The sequence below is a fragment of the Pieris napi genome, chromosome 20, assembly GCF_905475465.1.
Source record: "Pieris napi chromosome 20, ilPieNapi1.2, whole genome shotgun sequence".
NCBI classification, from domain to species: Eukaryota; Metazoa; Arthropoda; class Insecta; order Lepidoptera; family Pieridae; genus Pieris; species Pieris napi.
In genome coordinates, this window is record NC_062253.1 from 4,693,910 (window position 1) to 4,720,018 (window position 26,109).

General features: G+C 32.0%; 1 protein-coding gene and 2 long non-coding RNA genes across 3 annotated transcripts in view; 2 read left to right on the plus strand and 1 right to left on the minus strand.

Moving 5' to 3' along the window:
- The window catches only part of LOC125059516 (probable G-protein coupled receptor 158), a 135,572-nt gene that overhangs the window by 22,683 nt on the left and 86,780 nt on the right, over positions 1-26,109 (plus strand). The window lies entirely within an intron of this gene.
- On the plus strand, positions 7,550-8,646 carry LOC125059519. The gene is made up of 2 exons (XR_007118679.1): positions 7,550-7,695; positions 8,617-8,646. It is a non-coding gene; the product is annotated as an uncharacterized LOC125059519 (long non-coding RNA).
- Positions 9,424-10,152, minus strand: LOC125059520. The gene is made up of 3 exons (XR_007118680.1): positions 9,983-10,152; positions 9,626-9,871; positions 9,424-9,469 (listed from the first exon to the last, which is right to left on the minus strand). It is a non-coding gene; the product is annotated as an uncharacterized LOC125059520 (long non-coding RNA).

The following is a 26,109-nucleotide window of genomic DNA, read 5'->3' on the forward strand; positions in this document are numbered from 1 at the left end:
GACCAGACAGACGTCTTAAATACACATGTTCAATACAAACAAATTATAAATTCATCTAATTGAAAATCTAAACCATTGTAGAATCCACTCGAACACAGATTACCAACTGGTTGGCAGTTTAATTACACGCACTAAAAAATTATATATATAAAGATGCAGCAAGATAAGTTTTCTTTAGCACTTGCAAAATTTTGTACGACTGTTAGGTTTTAATAGATAAAGTTAGTAGCTGAGTCAATAATTAGGCATCTAAAGTTTCAAGACGACAATTAAGATTGGATTCGTACCAATTAGGTTTTTTTGTTGTTGTTGTTGTAATAAAAAACATCTTTTAAAGCTTTTGTAGCACCTGTTTGACATGCTGTATTTCCTCCTCGAGGTGGGCAGCATCACAAAGACGTCTGAAACAAACATTTACCGACGTAAGAGTGTTGTGTTATATTAGAAGCTTTTATAAATAAAACTAGCTGACGCGGCAAACGTTGTTTTGCCATGTATATTATTTCTAGGAAACATTTTTTTAGTTCAATAAAAATAACTATCTACTATAATAAAAAATAGGGATCGTAGAGCAGTGAAAAATAGGAATATTTTTGTATGCTAAAAAAATCTAAAAAATAAAATTTTGGGGTGGACTCTGAACATTTAGGAGGATGAAAAATAGATGTTGTCCGATTCGCAGACCTAACCATGCACACAAAATTTCGGAGGAGTTTAATTACAAACACCGTGACAAGATAATTTTATATATTAGATATGACGGCAATATTCAGCTCACCAATGACGTTTTTTGAGAACTTTATCTTAATCACCGCTTTGAAACTTGTTATATACCCAGGTGATATATAGACGAGTTAGAATTAATATATATTTAATTCATTTATATACAATACATATTACATTAATTAAATATAAACATGTTTTAATAATTTTAACATACGCTTGCATGTGCCATAGTTGCTCCATTGACTCATTCTTCTGTTTACAAATTTCCGTCGAACATCCGCCCGAAATGGGATGGTCCTGTCAGAGTAGGGAATAGAATATAAAACTGGCTGTGGCACATGCGCACAGACAGCCGCCTGCGCGGCAAAGCCTATTCAGACTAGAGTAAAAGGCAGCGAGATCCCATTAAAAAACACACGGCCATTCTTACGGTCATACTACACGGTCAGTCTTACTTAAAAGTCATACAATTTATGTAAAATCAGTGAAGTGAATTATAGGGAATGAAGTACTGATTAGAGTGTTTTATTTCCTATCCTTCCTTCCTTCTTTCCTTCCTCTATTACAAGTATATGCATAGAGACGCAAGCGCATATTTTATCTGATGGGATGGATATTTGACACAACCACAATATCATAAGAGCAGTTCCAGCCCTGCGATTCTGTAACTCACTTTTCGAACTCACACAGCGGTTTTCGCATCGGCGGTCGCTCTCAAATCAGTCGTGAAGCAGTCATTTTATGATTTGGCATTCTGAAAAGGTGGGAGCTTGTAGTTTATTGTTTATCAGAATGCCAAATCATAAAATGACTGCTTCACGACTGATTTGAGAGCGACCGCCGATGCGAAAACCGCTGTGTGACTTCGAAAAGTGAGTTACAGAATCGCATGGCTGGACTGGCAGATTACGGTTTTATTCGAGGCATGTTCAAACAACCAGACATTGGCAAACATAATAAATTACACGCTTTAACGCTATCAACAATTCAAACACTTCACTATCAAATTAATTCAAATGTGTATAAATTGAGATTTATATGTGTCGATTTAAATAATTTGCGGTATTCGAAACAGGGTTTTACAACAACAGTCAAGTAATTCCAATCATTAATTCTCAATACAATGCCGATTTCGATCCATTCAGCGACAATTCAAAAGCCAATGGAAACAATTAATCACGTGGTAAATTCACTTGTAAGTTTCATCAATGTGCTTAGGATGTTTTATTAATATATGTTCAGAGGCAATGCATCCCGATAAAAAAACGTAGCTATCAGGTACCTAATCTGTGAATAAATATTTTTAAATATGAAATTAAAGTTTTTTTTATGCATGTGACTTCACTAAGACATCATGGAATATTACGATCTAGCCTAACTTAAGACTAGTAAGTAATTTTAGTCTATCCGAATTTATTAAAAAGGATATTTAACATAAGAAAGTGTCCAATAACACTACTTACAGTCTCTATTAAAGGGAAGACACTTTGTTCTTGTGTTCTATTTTTTCACTCATTGTTTAGCACTTAATACTAACGTGCACTTAAACTAATTCACTAGTTCAAATGGTTTTGTCCTGTTCAATCTTCTCACTAGGCCCGTGGTGTCAAGGAGTTGAATAGCCTCGACATTCGCGTGATGGTGGTGCCTATGTTCGTGGGCTCCGGCAGTCTTTTTTATTACTGTGGCGACGTCCTCTACATTAAGGTCCCGATGGAGGTCGTAATGGCGAATGATCCTGGCATTGACTATTCCCCATGAAATTAAAGTAATATTTTTTTTGTTTGTTATCTTATAATGATTGTTATATATTTTAGAATATTAGATTGAAACTTAAGTTGTAGACATTTTTATTGTATTATAGTAAATTCGCAATGACTTCGTTGGAGGTTCCAGCGGGACCTTAATGTAAAGGACATAACCACATTCATCAAAAATATTGCTGGAGCCCGCGAACAAAGGCTCTACCAACACGTGAATGTCGAGGTTATTCAACTTCTTGACAGTTGACAGTTGAGGGGCCTAGTGAGAAGATTGGAAAGGCAAACCATGTGAATTAGTGGGAGTCATAAGTGTTCAACATAAAAAAATAGTACACAAGAACAGAGTGTCTTCCTCTTAATAGAGACTCTAAGTAGGGTTATTGGACTCTTTCTTATGTTAAATATCCCTTTTAGTAAATTATGTTAGTGTTAAATAGTTTATTTTCGTTATTTTATAGAATTAAAAAATATGTATTAGTAAGATGAGTATCAAAAAAAAATTTTTTTTATTAGTAATAACAAACAAATATAGAGTATTAACAAATTTCTTAACCTACATAGTAATAATAAAAATTAATAAAAATAAAATGAAAATAAGTTTTAAATGTTTGGTCCCTGTGGCAATGTACAATTAATGCTGGCAGCATTTCCTCGCTGTATTGCGATACTTATTTGTTGAGCGAGTAAAAAACCAGCTCTGGGGTCACGAATCAAAAACAATTCAATAACTGTATTAGAAAGTAATACAAAATATATAAAGTAGGCACGATGAGTAATCAAAATTGCAACCATATACGTCGATAGAGATACCAGCTTGTCTACAATTCTGTTCTATACTGTTCTGATACAGGAATTTGATATTACATCTATCACTTCATAATAATTTATTTGGAAAGCCCTCAGGTGCTATATTACTTAAAATTAATAGATGAACATACAATTTGTAAAACTGAACTTTGAACAAGTATGATAGATAACTTCGGCAAGATTACGTCAATACGATAGTGTCGAGTTTGTGATATCTTGAGCGCATTGACTTTTTTTTTAATTTTACTCGCTGTTGGCCTGAAGGTTTTTACTAGCTCAGATCAGTTTTGGAGATGGTATGTGATGTCATGATGGTGGGCCGCCGTGGGGTGGTCTATCGGTTTAAGGGCAGGACAGAAGCTCACTGGAGTGAGCGAAGTACATAATAAAGGAGCCCGCCATCCCCGGTAAAATCGGTTTTTTAAACTATGTTACGCGTTCTAAATAGTTCCGAACTCGCCCACAGAGCGCTGTTCAAGTTTGTCATACAAAATATCTAATATATAAAATTCTCGTGTCGCGGTGTTTGTAGTTAAACTCCTCCGAAACGGCTTCACCGATTCTCATGAAATTTTGTGTGCATATTGGGTATGTCTGAGAATCGGACAACATCTATTTTTCATTCCCCTAAATGTTAAGGGTAGTCCACACCAAAAATTTTTTTTTAATTTTGGGTAAAAATTTTATTCTTCATTTTTCTATGATACAGCATCAAAAATACATACAACCCCTAATTTTCACCCCTCTACTATCAACCCCTATTTTTTAATATAAATGATATAGGTGCATGGCAAAACGACGTTTGCCGGATCAGCTAGTATTCTTATAACTACGTATTGTTCGATACGGATGTCTTGCTTGGATCCTAATGAAAGTCAATAAGTACCAAAAGTGTAAATGAGCGTAAATTTATTAATCCAATTGTTCCTATGTACGAGTTGCGAAAGTTTTAATGAAAATACAGAGTGAAGTTGCCCCGTCTCCGGCTTACTAATCAGGTAAGTAATATCTGCCAAAACAAAAAGGGTATTTCCGCAAACAAGCTAATTTAATTTGTTCATATTGTTTTCGTTAGTCATTAATTAATAGTTTTGAACATTTTACAATACAATTTAGGTACAAGGATATACAATATGTCGGGTTCGTCCACAAATTCTAGCCACTCAGCCTTAGACAATTGTTGTTGTAATGTTGTTACAGCTTCTCATCAGTGCATGATAGCATATTTGACAGCAGCTCATGGTGTCTCGGGCTCTGGATAGGTAATTCAAGGTATAAGAACGCTTTTAAGACCTAAATAACTGCTATAGTATTGCCGTTACAGCATTTGCGAGCTTAGGACGGTTACAGACTAGAGAATTTTTCTGCGCGTATACGGTCCTTTCAACATACGCGCGCTACGTTACAACATTTGCGCGCTTAGGGCTGTTTCAGACTAGCGTTTCGGCTGATTTTTCAGCCGTTTCTGCGCGTATACGGTTGTTTCAACATACCTACGCGCTACAATACCCGCTTCGAAACACCGGACGCGCGTAAACTGGCATATTTCGCGTTTTCGGTCGAACCGGTAGTGGTGTCGTGTCAGTATCAACATGGATTCTGACGAAGAAACTTTCCTATTTGTGTAACTTATTCGCTGTCGGCTGTCGAAAATTATGCTGGGTGTCATCGATGGTTGCATAAAGACAGAGGGCACTTTAATACACTCTACCCAAAACTGCGAAGTGATTCTAAACGATGCGAAAATTACATTAGAATGTCTTTAAGCACTTTTGATGTGTTAAATATATATGAGCTTAGAAGCGCGTCAACGCTGGAACGAGTTGCGCGTGTGCCTATACATACGTGCCTCCATGCGCTATCAAAGACGCTTATACGCGCGTAAAAAACGCTAGCCCTCTAAAGGAATCCGTCTCGCCTTCCTCAGGTCTCGTCTGGTCTTCATCTGGACCGGATCTGTCAGTCGGGGTATTGGAATATATGGAATAGAAAGTGCACTTATGTCTGCACTATAGGATCTCCCGTGGCGTGCTAATCTCATTGCAAATGCTTGTGATTAGCCGCCGTAGACTAGTACTAGGATAATGGTAGAAACCGAGTCAAAGGAGGCAATTGCAATTTAGGTTACTGTGAGCCGCGGTTAACTAGTTAAATCTACGTAAATCTGAAATTAAGTGTTTAGTGTTTGTATTGCAGACTCGGTAAGATTTTGATTATGTACAGAATTACAAACGCTTACAAGGGTTTTGAGCAAAAAAGGCTATGTTTTTCAATGCAAGGTTACGTATAGAAGCGATATAAATTTTATTTTTAAACGTTTAATTCATCACATCTATAATAATATTAAATAGCTGTTTGGTTGAACGCGCTAATTTGATTAAATCTCTTAACATAGAGCATTGTTGCCATCAAGGCGTAAGCGACTCCCAACCCCGTGCTCGTTTATTTACGATAATCACCAATGCATAATCATCAGTTATTTTTATATAACGGAAACAAACGGGAACGAGGCTCACCTGTGTAATACGACCGCCGATGGACACTCACACTGCTAGAAGGTTCAAAAGTGCATTGCGTACTTTTAAGAATTGGTACGCTCTTTTATTAAAGACTTTAATTGGTTCGGATATCTCTCTCTCTCTACTTCAGTGAGCAGCTGGTTCCTCATAGTGCGTGGCAAAAACTGCCTTAACAACGCTCAGTTGTGGAACGACGGACGTCGAGTCGATATAGGTGGTATCGTATTCTGCCTTGCAGGTATTGATCCGAACAACTCCTCTGAACACTCTCCATGGTAAATGCGATAGAAGAGAGAATCCACATCTCTACAAAACGCCAAGGGATCAAGCCGCTCGGAGTGACTGGTCGTCGACGATTCGCATCGCTATTCATTTAAATGTGTGCAATGAATATTAAGACTTAATCGTAAGTAACATCGCGAGAAAAGCGACATGTCATAAACCAAAACTCTACGAAACGTGTCAGACATAGGCTGAACGCGTACTTGCCTTTAAATGAAAAATTTAAAAAGAATCAAATACTGTCGATAAGGGTCTAGTTCTTGTAGTAGGCGCACCACCGTTGATGGTGCTAGTCTTAGTGTGATCCATTTCTTCTTTTACTATACTGACACGCGATAGCCAAACCAGCGCATATTATTTTACCCAGGGAAGAGAGCATGCTGGATACAGCTTTTGGATACCCCGGCCTATACATGTAGATTAATACTCCTTAACTCCTAGTCCACGTTACCTGAATGTAGTACAAATACGTTATAAATAGACGTTCCAAAAAATATCTGCTTGACTGATGATGTAATCGTCACACTCAATTCTCGTCGCCCGTAAAGCTTAGGTCGTATAAAATTATCTGTAACGTTATGAAATTCGCACGACAAACCAAAATATGAGGTAAAAGTAATTCCATGTTTTGTACATTTTCTTGTGAGAATAATTTAGCGCAGCAACAGTAAAAGCTTTTATAAAGTTCCTTTTATATTTAAAATAATACCTGTAATATTTACTGAGAAAAGAAAACACTGAAGTCAAAAGATGTTGAGCGCAATGGTTTTAATTAGCTAAGTTTATATTTAAATTAAACCTTTGCAATGCTATAATAAAATGCAATAAATAAATTATACTGAGACATTTCAAAGAAGTCTATAATTGGTTTCTTTCTAGCGAAATATGTTTACGCAGCCCTGCGATTCTGTAACTCACTGTTAATCCGTGAGTCCATCACGCACTAACAGCGCTCCCTTCGTCACTCACGTAATTTTTGGAATCTCATGGTATTCTGTTAAGAAATTTTACATTACGTCTTGATAAGTGGAGGGAGTGAACCTAGTGAGTTGTTGTCTATTAATATCGTAACAATTGACTCATTTTATTTATAGAAAGAGTTAATTGTCAAAATTTTCATCATATATAAACAAAATATTTTTAATAAAACAAAATGGTTGACGACGAATGAAGAATATTAACAAAAATATCTCAAAAATGATTTATCTGATGGAAAATAATAGAATAGCGAGGAAAATTATTAAAACCCATCTGGCAATGGGGCCGCTTAAATGTAAGTAGTGAGTTTATTTATTAGTAAATCGTAAGTTACGTATTTTGTTTATGACTTCCAATTAAGAGTTTATACTTCGTATTTACCCGACAACTGACCAGCCGTGGTGTACCTATATGAGCGAAAGCAACTTAAAAACATTAATTATTTTTCAGCACGAAACAAGGTATACCTAACATGTGGATATATTGTAAAAAATTTAAGAATATTATCTTAACAAAAAGATTATTATATCTCGCTAAAAGTGATTCTCTCAGCAAATGGTCTAAGGATTCAAATTAAACAGGATGGATAGGTATCTTCAATTTTCAAAATATTACTAAAGGTGAATAACAATGTTTTCATATAATATTTTGTTGAATAATAAAGAAGAAAAATTAGTGTTTATATATTTATTCATTTGTGTAAGTGCAAGTGTTGGTACTTTTTAGATGCCACGAAACTACTATTGCAACCTTTTTAAGTGATTCAGAGGTCAAACACACAACAACAATATTACCCATGTTTTTACTAACACTCTTCAACACTGAATTCTATTAAAACTATTTTAGAAATATAATAACTATCATAGTTAATAAATAGGAATAAGCAGTGTCTAGAAAAATAGCTAACAAAGTTTGTTTGTTTGATGGCAAATTTGAAGTCAAATGTAATAGGTTAAATCGAAGCGACATTGTAAAGAATAATTAAATTGTTGGTAAAAAATGTCAAATATAAAAGATATTTTTAGGTTTTCTAACTTCAAATTCCATTCATGAAATATAAGAAGTATTAATTTTAATTGATCAAGTTGAATTTAATTTAATTGTTCAGATTTCAGAACACAAGTATAAATAATCATGTTAGGTATGTTGGATCAAATATATAAGCTTTCAGTTGCTCAAATTCATACCATTTCAAGTGATCAATGTTAATTTTAATGTTGGAAATGACATTGCCATAACTTATTTAATAAACATAGAAGCAATCAAAAGATAGTTATTGCTGCTGACTACACTTTAGCACTAAACATAGCCTTTATGGGTTCTGGATTTGTTTCATTAATAAATAATTGTTTTTAAAGTACATACTTGGATTTGGATTTTTGAGTCTAAATATAGGTGTGCTCAAGATTTTTTTATTCATAGTACTGAATCAAATACTGTGTGCGAAATTACTAAGCCTTGTTACCATAAAACCCTATTACAATTTACAACCTACCACATCTCCCTATTTACAATTTTATCAGATAACCATTGTATTACAGCCATCAGCGGTAGTTGTCAAGAATGAGGAAGAAAATGACCAATTATTGAAATGTTAAGAAGAGATATTAAACCGAGACCACTAATCTATTTTGAATGCAGTTTGGACAACTATGATTTTTATATGAAAAATTGTATTACCGTGTTTAAGATAATTGTGTACTTCATAATAATTTTTTTGTATCTAATAATATTGTTATATTAATAAAATGATTAATTAAATCTACCACTTATTTAATGACTGCCTATAGAAAACGTAGTAACCGAGTTAAATACATAGCTAAGCCGAAATGAAAAATATATAAGCCATGTTACTTTATAGGTTAATAAAAGAACAATATAATAACTTACACATTTAATTTAATGATTATAGTAAACTTTTAACACACTACAAAATAACTTTCAGTAAAACAAACTTAAGTATAATAAAACTAATTCAAACCCAGCCTCACATAGAGCTAATCAATAACATCTACTTTATTTTGTAGACAAATATATTTATTTTAATATATTTCCTAATTAGTTTGTAAAAAGTAATAGTTATGAACGATAAATTTAAAAAAGCTTAATAAGTACTTAAACCATCATGTATGTAATGATGGTATTTCATACTTGTGTAAAGCAGAATAATGTTATATCAATATATTTTATAAAAATATAGGAACCGAAATTGTACTGTGTTATCATTTATTATAAATTGAAGGATAAGTAGTCGAAATTCAATAATTTGAAAATGTCTGCACTATTGTGTCTTTTTATATCCAGGGGCCTTGTTGTATGATACAAATGTAATAATCTTCTTCTTCAAAGGCAGAATGTATTTTTCTATCAGGAATTTTGAACATTTGGGGATCTCTGAAATTATTAGATTTATAATTTTAGTATAGTAGAAAAATACAAATATATTACAAAATTTACCTATCTTAACATATTTATCGTTTTCTGTTCGACTTATCTCTGCTGGAGACAAGATTTTTATATTTTTAATGCTAAAATAATCAAAATGTTTACCTTAGATCATCTATTTACTAGACTCTTCGTTCATCTCAGCAGCATATGTTCTAGGTTTCGTCAACATCATATAATTTCTTGAGTATTGGAAAAGAGCGATAGTAACCAACGCCGAGAAATCAATTGGTCGTTTCGTGCCTACATTTTCTTCGCCATCTATAGATATTATATTAAGAATTTTTTAGTGGTTTACATCATTTATTTCTTGAAATAGAGGTTTAAACTTTTAAAGTGGAAACGGGCCTTCTGTAACAATAACAAACAATAACAAGGTTCTATTTCACGAAGCTTAATTTTTATATATATAATTTTTTCGTAAAATAATGCTGTATTATAAATATTATTTTATAAACATACCCCAAGATACATATAGATTGTCCTATGTTAGAATATTTTCACATAAAACAAGTTTTAACTTCGCTAAAAATGGCTAACTCACTGGTAAATAACGATTTCAGCGAGGGAAGAGCAACTTTTAATTTGACGTACAAAATGAACATTTAAATGAGATGAGATGTCAAATGGTATGTATCAGAATACCAAATACCAACAATTTTGGAGCGTAAGTGTAGCAGCGCCAAATTTTAGTTCCAAATGTGAACAATCTCATTTGAGCGGCGCTTTTGTCGCGGTTATTGTTTATCAGAATACCAAATTGTAACATGACACCGAAACGAACGATTTGACAGCAAAAATCCGCGCTGAGAGTGTGTGAAGTGAGTTACAGAATCGCAGGGCAGGATATTATTTAAAGTTTAAAAATCCTTATAAATGAAATATTTTTAGCTGATAGCGACTTCGTAATATTATCTTCAACCTACATGAAACGAAAGTATACAACATGGAACTGTAATATTTTGGTTCCATAGTGAGTATTAGAACTCAGTTTTTCTTTTCAATCTTTTATAGGTACCAATATTCTTCTCTATGGTACCAAATGCTACCATGAATCCACCTATTCATGATCACATTTGTAATTGAAATGCACGAAAAATATTAGAATTTTTCAATCCTGAAACTAATCAGTTCTAAATTTAAAATTAATTCCCGAATGGTACTCTAATTGGAAAACCAATTAACTGGGACGCATTACAAACATTGACATACGATATTAATTCATCGTTCCGATTCACTTGGATGCACTAGAGGCATCGTATTAAGTTAAGGTGCACTTAGTAATATAGAATTAATTAGATAGCATTTCTATCTGAATATTGGAATTAATTGGTTGTTCAATTACAAAATCTTATTAGTATAGACGAAACAAATTATAGCATATGTTTTTGGAGTAGTAAATTTAAAATTTATATTATAGTAACTTAGGGAGCGTAAAATGTAATTCTCTACCGATAAATGCACCCATATTTATTAAAAATATCTTTATCGTTGCATAATGTAATAGTTCCGTCGAACCCTTTTCGATTTTTTTAGCAAACCATTTTAGCAGCGTCAAACCTATAACGTACCTACGGCAAGAACATTTTGGTTTTCTATAACCGCGATTGCTTTCGTTTATTTGATAAAAGTCATACTAACCATAGATCTGTTGTCAATGTACTACGTCTAAGTAAGTATAGACAATAGAACAATTGTCATACAATATAAAAGCAATGCAATAAGTGGTCAAAACGGATGCTTGTTAATAGGTTCAAGGTGAATAGTTAGGGCGATAAATTGTCTGTGGCCGCCATAATAAATTACCGTAGTTAATTTAACAGGACCTAGATACACAAGAGACAAAACCAATCATACTGACATCACCAATAGAACCATGTTAGTGGAGATGGGCAGGACATACGATTCGCGATCCACAGAAAAGTGGACGTTTCCACAACAGTGTTTCTGGCAGATTTTGCCGCGCTATGTGGAACCAGCTGCCTACTGAAGTATTTCCGAAACAATTCGACGTAGGGTCTTTCAAGAAAAGAGCGTACCAATTCTTAAAAAGTCGGCAACGCAATTGCGAGCCTTCTGGCAATTTGAGTGACCGTGGGAGGCGGTATCACTTAACATAATGTGAACCTTCTGTCCGTTTGCCTTCTACTACATAAAAAAATGTAGCCAAAAGATCTCGCAGAACTTCAGGGTGTCGGTTTTTTGTACCGTCACAAACGCGTGCGCGCGCATCCTAAAAATTTATTCTCATCATTTTTCCCTAACGCGCCAAAAGAAGTATAACTAAAATACAGTCGGTCCTATCTGGTCTTAGCACGAACAATTCATAAAGTTGAATAGCTATCGTAATAGAACGGTAATCAAAGATTTTTGGAACTAAACGGAAGCAGAGAGATGCAACGTTCATATTTATTATACCTACTTGTCTATCAAGAAGTATTATTTAATAGACTGCAATTTTAAAAGATTACAAAGAAAAGTGTAATTGCTTGTTAACTTTGTTAACTTTGTAGCTTAGTTACAGAATACGAAATTAAACTTTTCTCCCTATCATATAACTGAAACAGTGTTTGAATTTAAAGCGAAGTACACTAGACTGTTCTCTTCATCTACTTTTGCACAATGATATTCAGTATTCGAATTTTTAAGCTCACGTGTAAATGGGAATGTTGTTCTCAACATTCTTGTTTTTTACATACAATTTAAATATTTCTTCACTTAAAATGCAGACGCGTTTTTTTATAGAACAGGGGGCAAACAGGCAGGAGGCTCAACTGGTTAAGTGATACCCCACCCATGGACACTCTCAATGCTCAGGGCTCGCAAATGCGTTGCCGGCCTAAACACGTGCTGTTTGTAATGTGTTTTACTTATGTTAAAGGTTTAGGTCGGTTGATAACCTAATAAGCCATATGACCATAAAAAAACACATCAAATTCTATACCTCTATTACGAAATTTTGTCGCTTAAAAGAATAATAAGAAAAAAAATTATAAAAACCTTTATTTTTAAGTAAACAAAATACTTTATATTTTCGGTGTAATTTGTTAAAAACCTCATCATTTTACCTTTATAGACACTTAAATGATCAAAGCATTTTAAATAATTACTTACTCAGTATATTCCGCAACGTCGAATAATTCAATATTTCTATAGATTATTGATTTATATATGTTTGGATAACATGCCCATTCTCTAAAATAACTTAAAATAGTTTAATACATATATTTATGACTACATACAAGTTTAAAGTAATAGGGTACAGAGATAATGAAAATTTAAATGAAGTCATGAAAAAATAATCTAAAATGCCACTGCTATGCATAACCACAGACAGAAAATGGTGCGCCAAAATTCGAAAAGCGTTTGTTGTTTTCGCGCGCATTAGTATCAAACAAAATGGATGCGCGCGCATTGGTTTATGCTGCGAAATTTTGACGCCTATGTCTCTGTCTTTTTGTAATAGTGTTGACATTTTAGTAAAGAATATAAAATTAAAATGAAGAAGGCGGCAAATTATGTTTTCTTTTTCAATGATTTCTCACAAAGACTAAATTGAAACTTTTTCTAAGAACAATAACTGAATAATTTATTATTTATTATCTATTCTAAATATTAATTTTAGTTGTATATCCAAACTTTTTTACTGTTTATACCAATTCTACAAATATTTACCATACCTAATAAATTTATTTCACCCCCTTATAACTGACATTATTTACATTGGAAGGTAAATACGAACTCTTAAGCGAAATGACAATTTTGTAAACGGTTGTAATATTATTTTGTCCACCCTGCGCTTGTTTCATCGTTTTCTAATATCTATAAAATCTTTATCCCAATTAACAGCACGGTTCCTTTTTTATTCATTTATTATCATTTGTATTTTGTATAAAATCAACTGCGCTTTTTTAATCATATTTGCCTAATATTGGAATACTGTAAAATTGTTAGCAGCATTTTCCCATAGTTTGCGTAATACTCTGCATTACCGAAGTAACAATATGGAAATCAATACAATATCTTATTACACTTTTTATGTTAAAAAACAAATACTACAATAAACAAGATTATATATAAAAAAATTTACTAACGATAAACGGAACTTTTTTCTTAATAATAGATAAAAGTTTTGTAATTAGTATGCATTTGACGATTCGTATTTACCTTCCAATATAATGACGATCCACCTGAGGGTTTAAGGTTTTCACTCATAGATAAAGTAATAATTCCTGAGAAAGTATTAGGTATATAATTGGAGGATTATATACACAACATTCACTCGAGAGAATCTTCGGGGGAAGCATGCATTTCTATATAACATGATTTTTCGGTACTTAGTAAGTAACAATGTCGCGCGTAAACATCTCTCTTGTCCAGTCGGAAATTTAATTATCAGAGGAACAAAACAAGTTACTTCCGTTTCCGGGTTTTTAATCATGCTTAACGACTGGAGATCTTTGAAGGCGTGTGCAGATGAGCATTGTGAAACTGCATTCAAAGCATTGACGAGTTTTTAACGACTTCGTGGGGCTGAATTAACTATACTAGATATAGACCTTAGTGTGTAAATCAAATGAGATAAAAGACTAGATTTTTAGCTCGTGCGAGATTGACAGAAGTATAGGTAAAGTAGCTTATTTAATTTGGGGATAAAAACAATTTTTAGGTAATGAAACTAACATTTAATCAACACTTAAATCACACCGATATCGCGGTCTCTACGTTTCTGTTCTGTTCGCGTTCTGTATGTTGTATTCTGTATCTGCCAGCAAGCATAGAAAAGTATTAGGTATACAAGATAACTAATAGTCAAATCGCAAACATCCTCCTTAACTCTTAAACATTATTATGTAAATAAAACCCCTTAAAAGAACATTTAGTCTTGATTGACACAATATTATCTAAATAGAAGGCTTCTCAAAACTCATGGGAGATTACGGGTAACTGACAAATATTTATTTTTCGTCAAAAATTGTGAGCTATTTTAGGAACGAAAGGAGGAAAATAATCGATTCGATATAAAGCCTGTCGCTTCGCGTCGCCGCTGCCGCCCACTTAATATCATGCGTTTACGAGGTATCTTTATGATACCTGCGACATGTGAGTGCTTTTAACCTTGTAATATAAAATTTAAAGATTTTCGTGTATATTTCTTGTCTATTTTGGTCTCCAAAGCAAATCGGTAAGTTTACTCGTATGTCGATAGATGGCAGGCTCGTTTCTGAACCTAGCTATATGTTAATAGATGTTTTAGATGCCAAATGTATGGAAAATGTTTTCGATTTATTACATGCTTCCGTATAGTTCAAAACACGAAGTGCAGTTCTAGCATTTCATAGAAAATAGTTTTATTTATTGATTTTACATATTGTTCGCGATATAGCTAAAAATAAATATTGTAGCGGAATTTGTGGTAAATTTGTCGAATCTCGGCTCGACCTTAATTTTTTTCTATCGTTCTTTGCGACTTGTATGTGTATGGACCTCTGAAAAAAAAAACTAATAATATTACATGCACGATGAATAAATGATATTGTCTCAGTTCCCATTGAATTACACTAAGTTAGGTTAGGTTATGTTTTTTTAATCCTAAATGGCGTTTGTGATCAGGTTAAGTTGGGTTAAAGCCAAAAAAAATTACCTTTCATTCATTTCACAAATAATGATGTTTTAATAAATTTCTATGGGATTAAAAAGCATGCGCCACCATAATATTGCATGGGTACACCATTGCCGAGTGATGAAAATTTGTAGAAAAAAATTTGGAGCTGTTTTAGGATGGAGCCGGTAATTCTACAAATTTTACCATTTTTTATAGGGTCAGGCGCTATGACAAATTTCGGTTCAGCCGAGCGGTCATGGTACGGATTTTCATACAAATTGAACGAACGAAATCTGATAGCCGCTAAGGTCACGTGGGAACATAAACTGTCTCGTTTTTTCGATGTCATGGTACGAATTAGCGATGCATTTCAGTTGTAGGTTGTCAATAGGCTCGTAATAAGAGTTCATGGTAGGCCCCCAGGCGTCGGATTTCAGACATGTTCAAAATCTCCTACGTACGCAAACATAAATTGCGCATAGAAAAATCCTAAATAAAGCTTTTTGAAGTTAAGTATTGCCATTAATGTCTGTACCGAATGAGTATGGAAAATTCAGAATACAATCTACATATCTTTTGCTGAGAATCGTTTAATTATAATTACGCTACGTAAGACTTCTCTTGAACATCAAGAATGTTTAAGCATTTAACATACCAAAACATTAAATTTAATTATTCTTTGAAGGGGTTTCACTTGAATATGAAATAAGAAACCTTACAATAAATTCCATTAAAAAACTAATTAAAACGCACAAAGCACTAAAAAGTAATAAATAATATTAATTATTCATAATACCATACTAGGTTATTTTTTAGAAGTTGTAGTTCTATTATAGGAACAGGTTAATAAACCATAGACTTATCAGAGTCTAATTACGAAGAGGGGGCACTAGTTTTGAACTAGTTAATATAATGAAAACTATCTGTCTGATTACAACAATACAAAAACCAATGCAACAACGAATTATTTGACACCTTGATCATCCAATTCGATCCACGGACAGCGGAGTTATACATACCCAAAAAGAATACACCACGTATTTATAACCTTCTCTTTCGATTTTTTTACATAGCCGAAGTAGGGAAGAAAACAAACCGATTTTACATACGAGTAACTATTTTAAGAATACTTCCTACGCACTCAGTCATCAGTCCGTATTAAGGAAATGTCACATAAGAAGCCAACAGACTCTGGTTGAACCTGGTGGATGTCTGATTGAGAGTGCACTCGTGTATTATGTCTTCTGGGTACATTTTAGTCAATCTAATAGAGATAAAGCGTCCACAGCGTCTTATCTCAATTTAGACGCCACCGAGTGGATCTGGAGAACATGTTTATTATGGGGTAGGTTTAACTAGATAGAAGGACAGAATTGCAATAAAAATATTTATATAATTCTTCTTATAATAAAAAGTGTGTGCGTACAAAGTACACGTCAGAAGTGAAACTTCTTTGTCAATCTAATTTTAAGTCTTGTTCATATTTACAAATCTAAAACTTTAGATTTCCAAGACTTAGAGGAAGGGAAAAAGAAAGATATATTATGAATTTTATTATCATTAAATTAATAAAAGTGTCGAAAATAAATACAAATTATAATTTGATTTTTAAAATTTCTTTCTTCGATGATAAAAACACGTGGCATTTATATTTACAATTCGTCATTTGAGATTTCAATAAATTATTTTGCATAAAATATAAAATACTAATATTTCATAAATTCTCTTTACGAAATTTTAATTTTAAAAATAAAATTTCTATAAGGTAATACCCCCTTCTCACTCTCTCTCAATCGCTCTCTCCCTTTTCTTTGGCGAAAATGTGCAGCATTTTCGTGACGCTAACATCTTGCGCATATTAATTACTGGCCTTAAAGGATCCCACAAAATGCCACATATATAGCCCACATAAACTCAGCTATATTCGTGATAATCATGTAAAAATACTGTTATAAATTACGTATTATTATTTCTTAGTCTTGGAAAAAATGGTTTATAAATATAATACAAAATCCCTTTATGTACATTGTACTTTTATGCATAATATCTTCATTACGCACCCAGCTATTACTGGCCTTGTGAATGGATCCCACAAAATCCCACATTTATGGAGCCCATTTAGCCGCACTGGTCTATGTAAATGAGTCAGCAGATACGACAATCATAGCTAGATTACACGCCTATGCTAAACTGCGGTCTCTGTACATTGTAACAATTGCTTCTATCTATATCTTTGGGCTGTATGACGTAGTGCTTGTCAATTAGATGTGATTAATTACGACGATACTGTTTTGTTATCAGTGTAACTAGTACAGATCAATTGGATTACATTATGATATTAGTCGATTGTATCTTAGATTATAGTTAATATACTTTAGGGTTGATGTACGGCTGACGCTAATTGAAGAATTCGTTTTTTCAATTAGTTTATTTTTCGTTTTCACATACGGCAGTGACAGTCTTGACTATGAATTTTAACCTAAGTATGACAGGAATTTTAGCTTAGTTGCTAGGCGTGCAACTCTCAATCATAAGACTTTTGCAACCCCATTAAAAAAGCTATTGTACGGGTTAACAGCATCTCAAAACATCTGACGCGTTGATGAGTAGATATTATGGATCATAGTAAATTCCCGTTTAATCACTATCATTTCTATAGATCTGTTACTAATTTCCGATTATTGTTTCAACAATTGGCTGGCTATTAACAAATGTATTCCCATGTTAGCAAAGATCACCAACAGATCGTGTATATGTATTCGCAATACAGTTGTTAGCTGTTTTCACAACATACAATTCTCATCCCAAATAAGGTAGTATATTCAATTTAGTTCTAAATTATAGCCTCGACGGGCCGGATTCCACAAAAGATTTATTTCCTACCCGGGTTAACGTAGATCAAATTATAATGTCATCGAAAAGGGGACATCTGTTGAGGTGATACTTTTGGAGAAGACTCTTTTGTTCTAAAGAGAAAAATAGTTATTTGTAAAATATGAATTGGTGCTAAGTAAGGTAAAAAGTAGTCTATTACATTGTAATAGACAACCGGACTCACTTCATAATACAAGAATCTAACTGAATTTTTTGATAAAGTGAGATTGTCAATGCTAAAGGGACAAAATGAAATTCTCTAGTTATTAGCGCTGAGAGAGGAAGACGGCAATATAACTCGGTAAATATAATACGCAAATATTATTTGCGCCTCTCTCACTACGCCGCGCATCCCCCGATCTTATTGCTACAAGTTACTAATTAGTAAAGTGTTCATATTTAAAGTTGTTAAGACTGTTCAAACGTTTCGCAAATCGGGTTTGACAAAAAACAGATGAGTTTCGTTACAACCGTTTAGAACTCAATTACAATTTGTATGTGATTCGAAATATTTTACAAAATGTAGTCAATTTGTAGGTAATCGTCGTATATGGAATTTATCTGTATATAACATAATTTTTGTATTATATGGGGCCAATTTAAATCGTTTTAGTAAATAGTAATTTACATAACTCATTAAAATTGAAATTAATTTCAACGCTTCATATATTAACAAAGAACAAATCTGTGAAGTTTCATAATCATTACTTTAACAAAAAGCATTTTATTCAAAATCTAAAAGGAGTGGATCAAATCAAAATCTTTAACCGCCATTTCCCAACATTCTTCTTTTTCGAATTATCCCTTTGTTTTACTTAGGGTTACTGAAGGTTTAGGCTTTCAAGCATGTATGCTTAATTTCGTAAGTGTCTAAATGTTTGTCCGCATATTTCAATCCATAGCAGACAATCCACCTAGGAATAGCAAAAATCAAATTCACTTTTTGAGATACGATATTTTTAATTTTCTGTTAACAAATGAAATGGTCATCTTTATATATATAATTCTTCTGTGAGTGTGTATGTCACTGAACTTCTCTCAAACGACTGGACCGATTTTGATGAAATTTTTTGTGTGTGTTCAAGGGGATCTGGTTTAGATTCACAAATCAGCCCGCCAGATGGCGCTGCAGTCGGTACTTTCATACTTTGCTTTACTAATTGCTTGATATATCATGCAGGACAACGTCTGTCGGGTCCACTAGTATTTTTATAATACTTTTATACGGCCATCATTGCATATATCGTTATAGATTATTCAATTATATTCCTTAAAAAATGTTACATTTAATTACACTATATTTGTGTATAATTTTTTGAATAGCACATAAACAAATACCTAGATGGGCTCACTTAATGTTAAGTTCAGCCCTGCGATTCTGTAACTCACTTCACGAACTCACTCAGCGGTTTTCGCATCGGCGGTCTCTCTCAAATCAGTCGTGAAGCAGTCATTTTATGATTTGGCATTCTGAAAAGGTGGGAGCTTGTACTTTATTGTTTATCAGAATGCCAAATCATAAAATGACTGCTTCACGACTGATTTGAGAGAGACCGCCGATTCGAAAACCGCTGTGTGAGTTCGTGAAGTGAGTAACAGAATCGCAGGGCTGCACGTCTCTTAAGTCTCACGTTGTCGGTCTTTTAAAACTCAGTATGGTTTCTACAAAAGCCGGTTTCATTGAGTGGTGGTGCGTGGCAAAAAGTGCCTTAAACCATCAATTATTAAAAGAGTTATAAGAATTTATTTTAAATATTTGGTCCTTACATCTTATAATCTTTCTTGGGTTGACCTATTTCATCCAAAAAATCTAAAAAAATGATACTTCACGCACCGTCACTCGATTGTATCGTATCGGGTCATTGAAGCATTCAAATGTTAGGTGGGTGTAAAATTCTTTACGCAACGAACCGAGAGGCTCTTTGAGCGACTGAATTTGGGTTCTCAAGATTATGTGACCTAGCGACGATGAAAGGCCAGAAATATTAGAGAAAAATATATTAAAACAAGCTATTAGGTAAAGGCTTTTTAGTTTAGTTAAGGCAAGTTAGTTTTTCTTTGTTTTTTCCAGCCAGTATTGACTACATTAAAGATAACGTTATTAGTTACACGAAGTACACACTTATGCTACGATCGCTACGATTGCTACGAACAAAATGAAACAATAAATTTATTTATTAACAATTCGTTGCAGAAAGATAATACATTTACATAATTAAATGAAAAGGAGGGCAACTCGCGGCCTTATTGCTTTCGAGCGATCGCTTCCAGGCGACTGTAAAAATATCATAATAATTTAAATAAGGTAAGCAAGAAATGCAAAAATACATAATACACGTTCAGGCAAAACTAAAACAGGAACAAAAAACTAAACTAAAAAGCATGAAAAAGAAAAAGTGCACATAAATCACGATAATTTTAGATAGAGATACATAACTACAAACTAAAGAAGGATCTATGTTATAGTAATAGCTCCCATAAGCAAGGAGTTGCTTCTACTTTAATAGCATATGAGAATAACTTGTTGGTATGGTATGGTACTTTTAAAGTTATACTTCTTTAGGCGCGTTATGAAAAATTGATGAGAGTGAAATTTTACGATGGGCGCGCACCGTGAGAAAAAATTAATAGAATGAAGTTGCCCACGGAAGATGCTACGGCATTGGACATAATTTAAAAACAGCATTCGAATAATAATAGAATTTATGTTGCACTTAATGTAAGAGAATAATAATAAATATTTATTTATTTACTTTTGCAAATGTAAACTGAACTTTATTGACTATAATGACTCCTTTTCAGTCTTTGATTATTTAATTGTAATTAATTATTTGCATGCAATCAAAAACTATTTTTAATAATGCCAAAGAAGTATAACTTCTTACGCGCGTACATAAGTACACGCACCCTTTTTAAATGAGTAGTTAGAGAGAGTTAAATTGCCGATACAAGATTTTTTATCCAAGTTTGTATTAGTATGCGTCACCTCGATATCCGTTGTTCCACAACTTAGCGTTTTTATGGCACTTTTTGCCGCAAACAACTACTAAGTGAAAACATCTGCTCATGGAAGTATTTCTGAGCCAGTCGGCTTAGGGTACTTCAATAAAAGAGCGTACGAATTCTCAAAAGGTCGTCAACGCAATTGCGGCTCGCAAGTGTGGCTGTCAGTTTGAGTGACCATGGTATCACTTAACATAAGTTCTTAACCATTTGCCTAAATAAAAAAGAATTTGCCTTGATTTTGATTACTTACTGCTGTTGTTTTTAAACAGAGAAAGACGAAATCTTTTTAAAATAGACTATGCGTAGTAAAACTATTCGATTTCATTTATTCCTATGACCTTAGGGATGAGAGTCGCACGTTGGATCCACTAGGTACACTGCTCTCTCTATATTGGATATACTGGACTTCATTACATTACTTACATACTACAGCTGCGCGATACATTCGTGTAAACAAAAAATAATAGTAAAAAATGTGTGCGTGTACTAGGTGTACACACGTAAGAAGTGAAACTTCTTTATGACCTTATTTTTCGAAAAATGATCTACTATATGCAACTTTACAGAAATTGGTTAAATAAAGTTAGATTATAATAAAGATAAAGATAAAGATAAAGTTAAACAAAAGGCTTTTATTATCATAGACATGAATACAAATACAATCATTTCATTTTACCTTATTACTACTAATATTATTACAGAAACTTATTAATTGTAATAGAATTATTACTATAATTGTTATCGTTATTACCTATATATTTATGTTATTAATGGCTTCGAATCTCTTCGGATCAACCGTGGTAGGGACAAGAAAAAGATGGCGCGTAACCGAAAAATGTGACGATTTGCTACAAAATTTCTCCCATACGTCGAAAAGAAGTTTGACTTCAAAAAGCAACATGGCGCGTAACCGAAAAATGTGACGCGTAACGAAAAAATGTTACACTAAATTTTTTTCCAACCCCGATAAAGAAGTTTCACTTCAAAAAAACTTTAAACTTCCTATAAGATATTATTCGAAAGGAAATTCTAAGTATTTTCCAAATTCCTGTAACATAAGCCTCGAAGTTGTTTGACAAAGCCGTGCCCTCTGGCGAAAGATAAGAAAATGATTGGATGAAAGGATGTGACTTTGAAGTGCGTAATAAAAGCTTCTAAAGGGTAACTAAAGTGCTTTTTATAACATAACTAAGTAATGGTGTTGATATTTATAAAAGTTAGTATTATATCTTATTTTCCGTGGCTTAGTATTTGACGTATGGGGTGAAATACGAAGGTTCTTGAATACACAATATTGTCAACAATATTAAGTCATTATAAAACTTTTATAATAATAATTATTTATTTGCAAGAATATGGTATATAAATAGGCATGCAAATGTCATATAATAGAAACATAAACATAATGTCATAATAAGAAGTTAAGTCATAGTCTAGTCGACAAGTTGAAAATGGAACAAAATAGAGATACTACTCCTAAAATTATGTGCGATAGCTCATTGGATCCGGAATGACGTCTAGAAAAATGTGCTAAAAGCGTGTATTAGCACATAAAAAATTGCAAAAGTTATAGACCATTAAAGATGAAAAAATAATGGCATTTAGTTTTTTGCCAATATTTAATAAACTATTAATATTTAAGAAATTTCAAATAAAGATTCTGAAAGAAGAGGAAATTTCTAATAAAAAACTCCTGACTCCCAGAACTCTATCTCCATTATTTATAATGTTAATTTAACGCTGAAAATAGGTCTGCGGGTGACATTTTTAGGATTCGCGCGTGGCGTCAAAAGCGACTACGGCACATTAATTAATTTATTTAAGGTATTGAATATTTTTTTTTAAATTTGAAAAAATTATGGTGTGTTCTGAACACTATAATTAATTTATTCCCGTTGAAAATTTTACTTAAAGTTAATTTTTCAACAAGTTAAATAATTGTTAACTAACGAAATTTTCTCGAACGACCGTCTTAATTGTAAGTGAAAAAAAATGTTTAAATAATGGTCGTAAAAATATTTCGCTTCGTAGCGCCTTTCTTACATACATACTTAACAAGATCGTGCCATAAAAGTTAAAAAAATATTTATACTTTGTTTATAACAATTTTTTTACTTAAACAAAAACTTAAAAATCCATGTAATGATGTTAAAAAAAAATTTTTTTTTCTCAATCATCATATAATCGTTTTTTTATTAATACAAGATATTTATTGATTTGCAAAAAAAAAAATCCCGCCATTTGTTGATAATTTTTTTTTAAACAAATTGATTAAATCAATATTTTTAAAAAAAATTTTAATACAACTTTATTACATTAAAATTTTTATGATTTTTAAAAAAATTTTTTTCCTTAATAACAATTTTTAATTGTTTATAATCGTTTTTTTTTAATTTTCTATTGTTTAAATAATTAGTTAAGAAATTTTTTTTTTCCTAAAAATCATAATTGACAGTCTTCTATAAAGTTACAGAAAAAATTTTTTTTTTAATCAACAATTCTATTGTTTATTAACTTACCAATTTGTTATAAACAAATATTCATGTTTGGTTTATTTTTTTTCTAAAACTTCTAAAATTAACAAAAACAACCATATATAACAAAGTAAAGAATTTTTTTTTTTAATTTTAAATAAAAGTAATATTCATGATAATCAAAAAATTAACAAAAAAATTTTTTCTATACTTTGTTATATATGGTTGTTTTTGTTAATTTTAGAAGTTTTAGAAAAAAAATAAACCAAAGTTGAATATTTGTTTATAACAAATTGGTAAGTTAATAAACAATAGAATTGTTGATTAAAAAAAAAATTTTTCTGTTACTTTATAGAAGAATGTCAATTATGATTTTTAGGAAAAAAAAAATTCTTAACTAATTATTTAAACAATAGAAAATTAAAAAAAACGATTATAAACAATTAAAAATTGTTATTAAGGAAAATTTTTTTTTTTAAAAATCATAAAAATTTTAATGTAATAAAGTTGTGTTAAAAATTTTTTTAAAAATATTGATTTAATCAATTTGTTTAAAAAAAAATTATCAACAAATGGCGGGAATTTTTTTTTTTGCAAATCAATAAATATCTTGTATTAATAAAAAAACGATTATATGATGATTGAGAAAAAAACATTTTTTTTTAACATCATTACATGGATTTTTAAGTTTTTGTTTAAGTAAAAAAATTGTTATAAACAAAGTATAAATATTTTTTTTAACTTTTATGGCACGATCTTGTTAAGTATGTATGTAAGAAAGGCGCTACGAAGCGAAATATTTTTACGACCATTATTTAAACATTTTTTTTCACTTACAATTAAGACGGTCGTTCGAGAAAATTTCGTTAGTTAACAATTATTTAACTTGTTGAAAAATTAACTTTAAGTAAAATTTTCAACGGGAATAAATTAATTATAGTGTTCAGAACGCACCATAATTTTTTCAAATTTAAAAAAAAAAATTCAATACCTTAAATAAGTTAATTAATGTGCCGTAGTCGCTTTTGACGCCACGCGCGAATCCTAAAAATGTCACCCGCAGACCTATTTTCAGCGTTAAATTAACATTATAAATAATGGAGATAGAGTTCTGGGAGTCAGGAGTTTTTTATTAGAAATTTCCTCTTCTTTCAGAATCTTTATTTGAAATTTCTTAAATATTAATAGTTTATTAAATATTGGCAAAAAACTAAATGCCATTATTTTTTCATCTTTAATGGTCTATAACTTTTGCAATTTTTTATGTGCTAATACACGCTTTTAGCACATTTTTCTAGACGTCATTCCGGATCCAATGAGCTATCGCACATAATTTTAGGAGTAGTATCTCTATTTTGTTCCATTTTCAACTTGTCGACTAGACTACAATTATAATTGTTAAACTTATGGTCTAAATACTCGGTCACCCTATCACCCTGTCACCCTTCAAAACATTACATGGCAGCGATCTATAACTTCTAGGAAGGTTATTAAATATTCTTATAACAATGGCGTAACAATTATACGCCTATCTATATTATATTTACATATATATATATAAATATAATATTTGAAAATAAAACCGTAACTGTGATGCAAATGTAATGTAAAGTAGAATTATTTTCAATGAACAAACATTAAATTTGTCTGAGTCACACATAATTTAGCATGAGGATTAATCCAGCTTTAATAGATAAATAAACTCATCAAGTATTAAAATTAATTCCCGCTCCGGAACTTAGTAAAACAGGCTAATCACTGAACTGGACAGTTTATATAATTGCCTTTTGAATATGATACCTTGCTACGGAATAATATAAATATAATTGAGTACTTAAATAACATAATTTCATAAATTTAGTGGCAGTAAATTAAACTTTAATAAATTAATTATAACGTCTCGCTGTCACAAACGCGGTCATTATGAAACAAGCTTTTGTTTGTACAGATTCTGTTTAATAACTATCCAAATCTACAATCTCTATCTCTATTTTAAAACTTTTTCAATGCATATATTAAAACTTTGTGTAAATATGTGTTCAATGAGGAACTTCCTTGGAGTTTAAAACAATATTCATATCAAATATTACTAACAATTTTTTTACAAACTTTACGTTTCGAGAGCTTGTTAGCAATTTTGATCAGTGAGAGCCTTGCTAGACCAGTGCAGATAGCCTTTAAAATAAATAAAAAGTGAAAAAAATTACAGTAGGATGAAACCCATTAGAAAAGCAGGGGAATATGATCAAAATGATAGGAAAAATAAATTACGGTCGATCTGAGGTCGGGAAGGGGTAGGGGGGGAGTTTTAAGGGTAATAAACGGTTTATCTCGATTTCCGGCAAAACTACAAGTCCTATCGAAGAAAGTTAAATGGCAAAGTTGGAGGTAATAAAAAGATCTAAAACTTTTGTATTCACACATTTTTCACATAACCTCAAAATTTATGTGAAAAATTCAAAAAACCAAGTTTTTGGTTTTTTATTTTTATCTTTAACAAAAATATTTTTTTTTTAACGAAATTTGGTGAAAACTTACCTTTCTATGTCCCAAATACACTGTAATTTATTTGATTAAAAATATTTATTTGTTCACCTTATTTTGAATTAATATCGAAAAAACACCCTAAT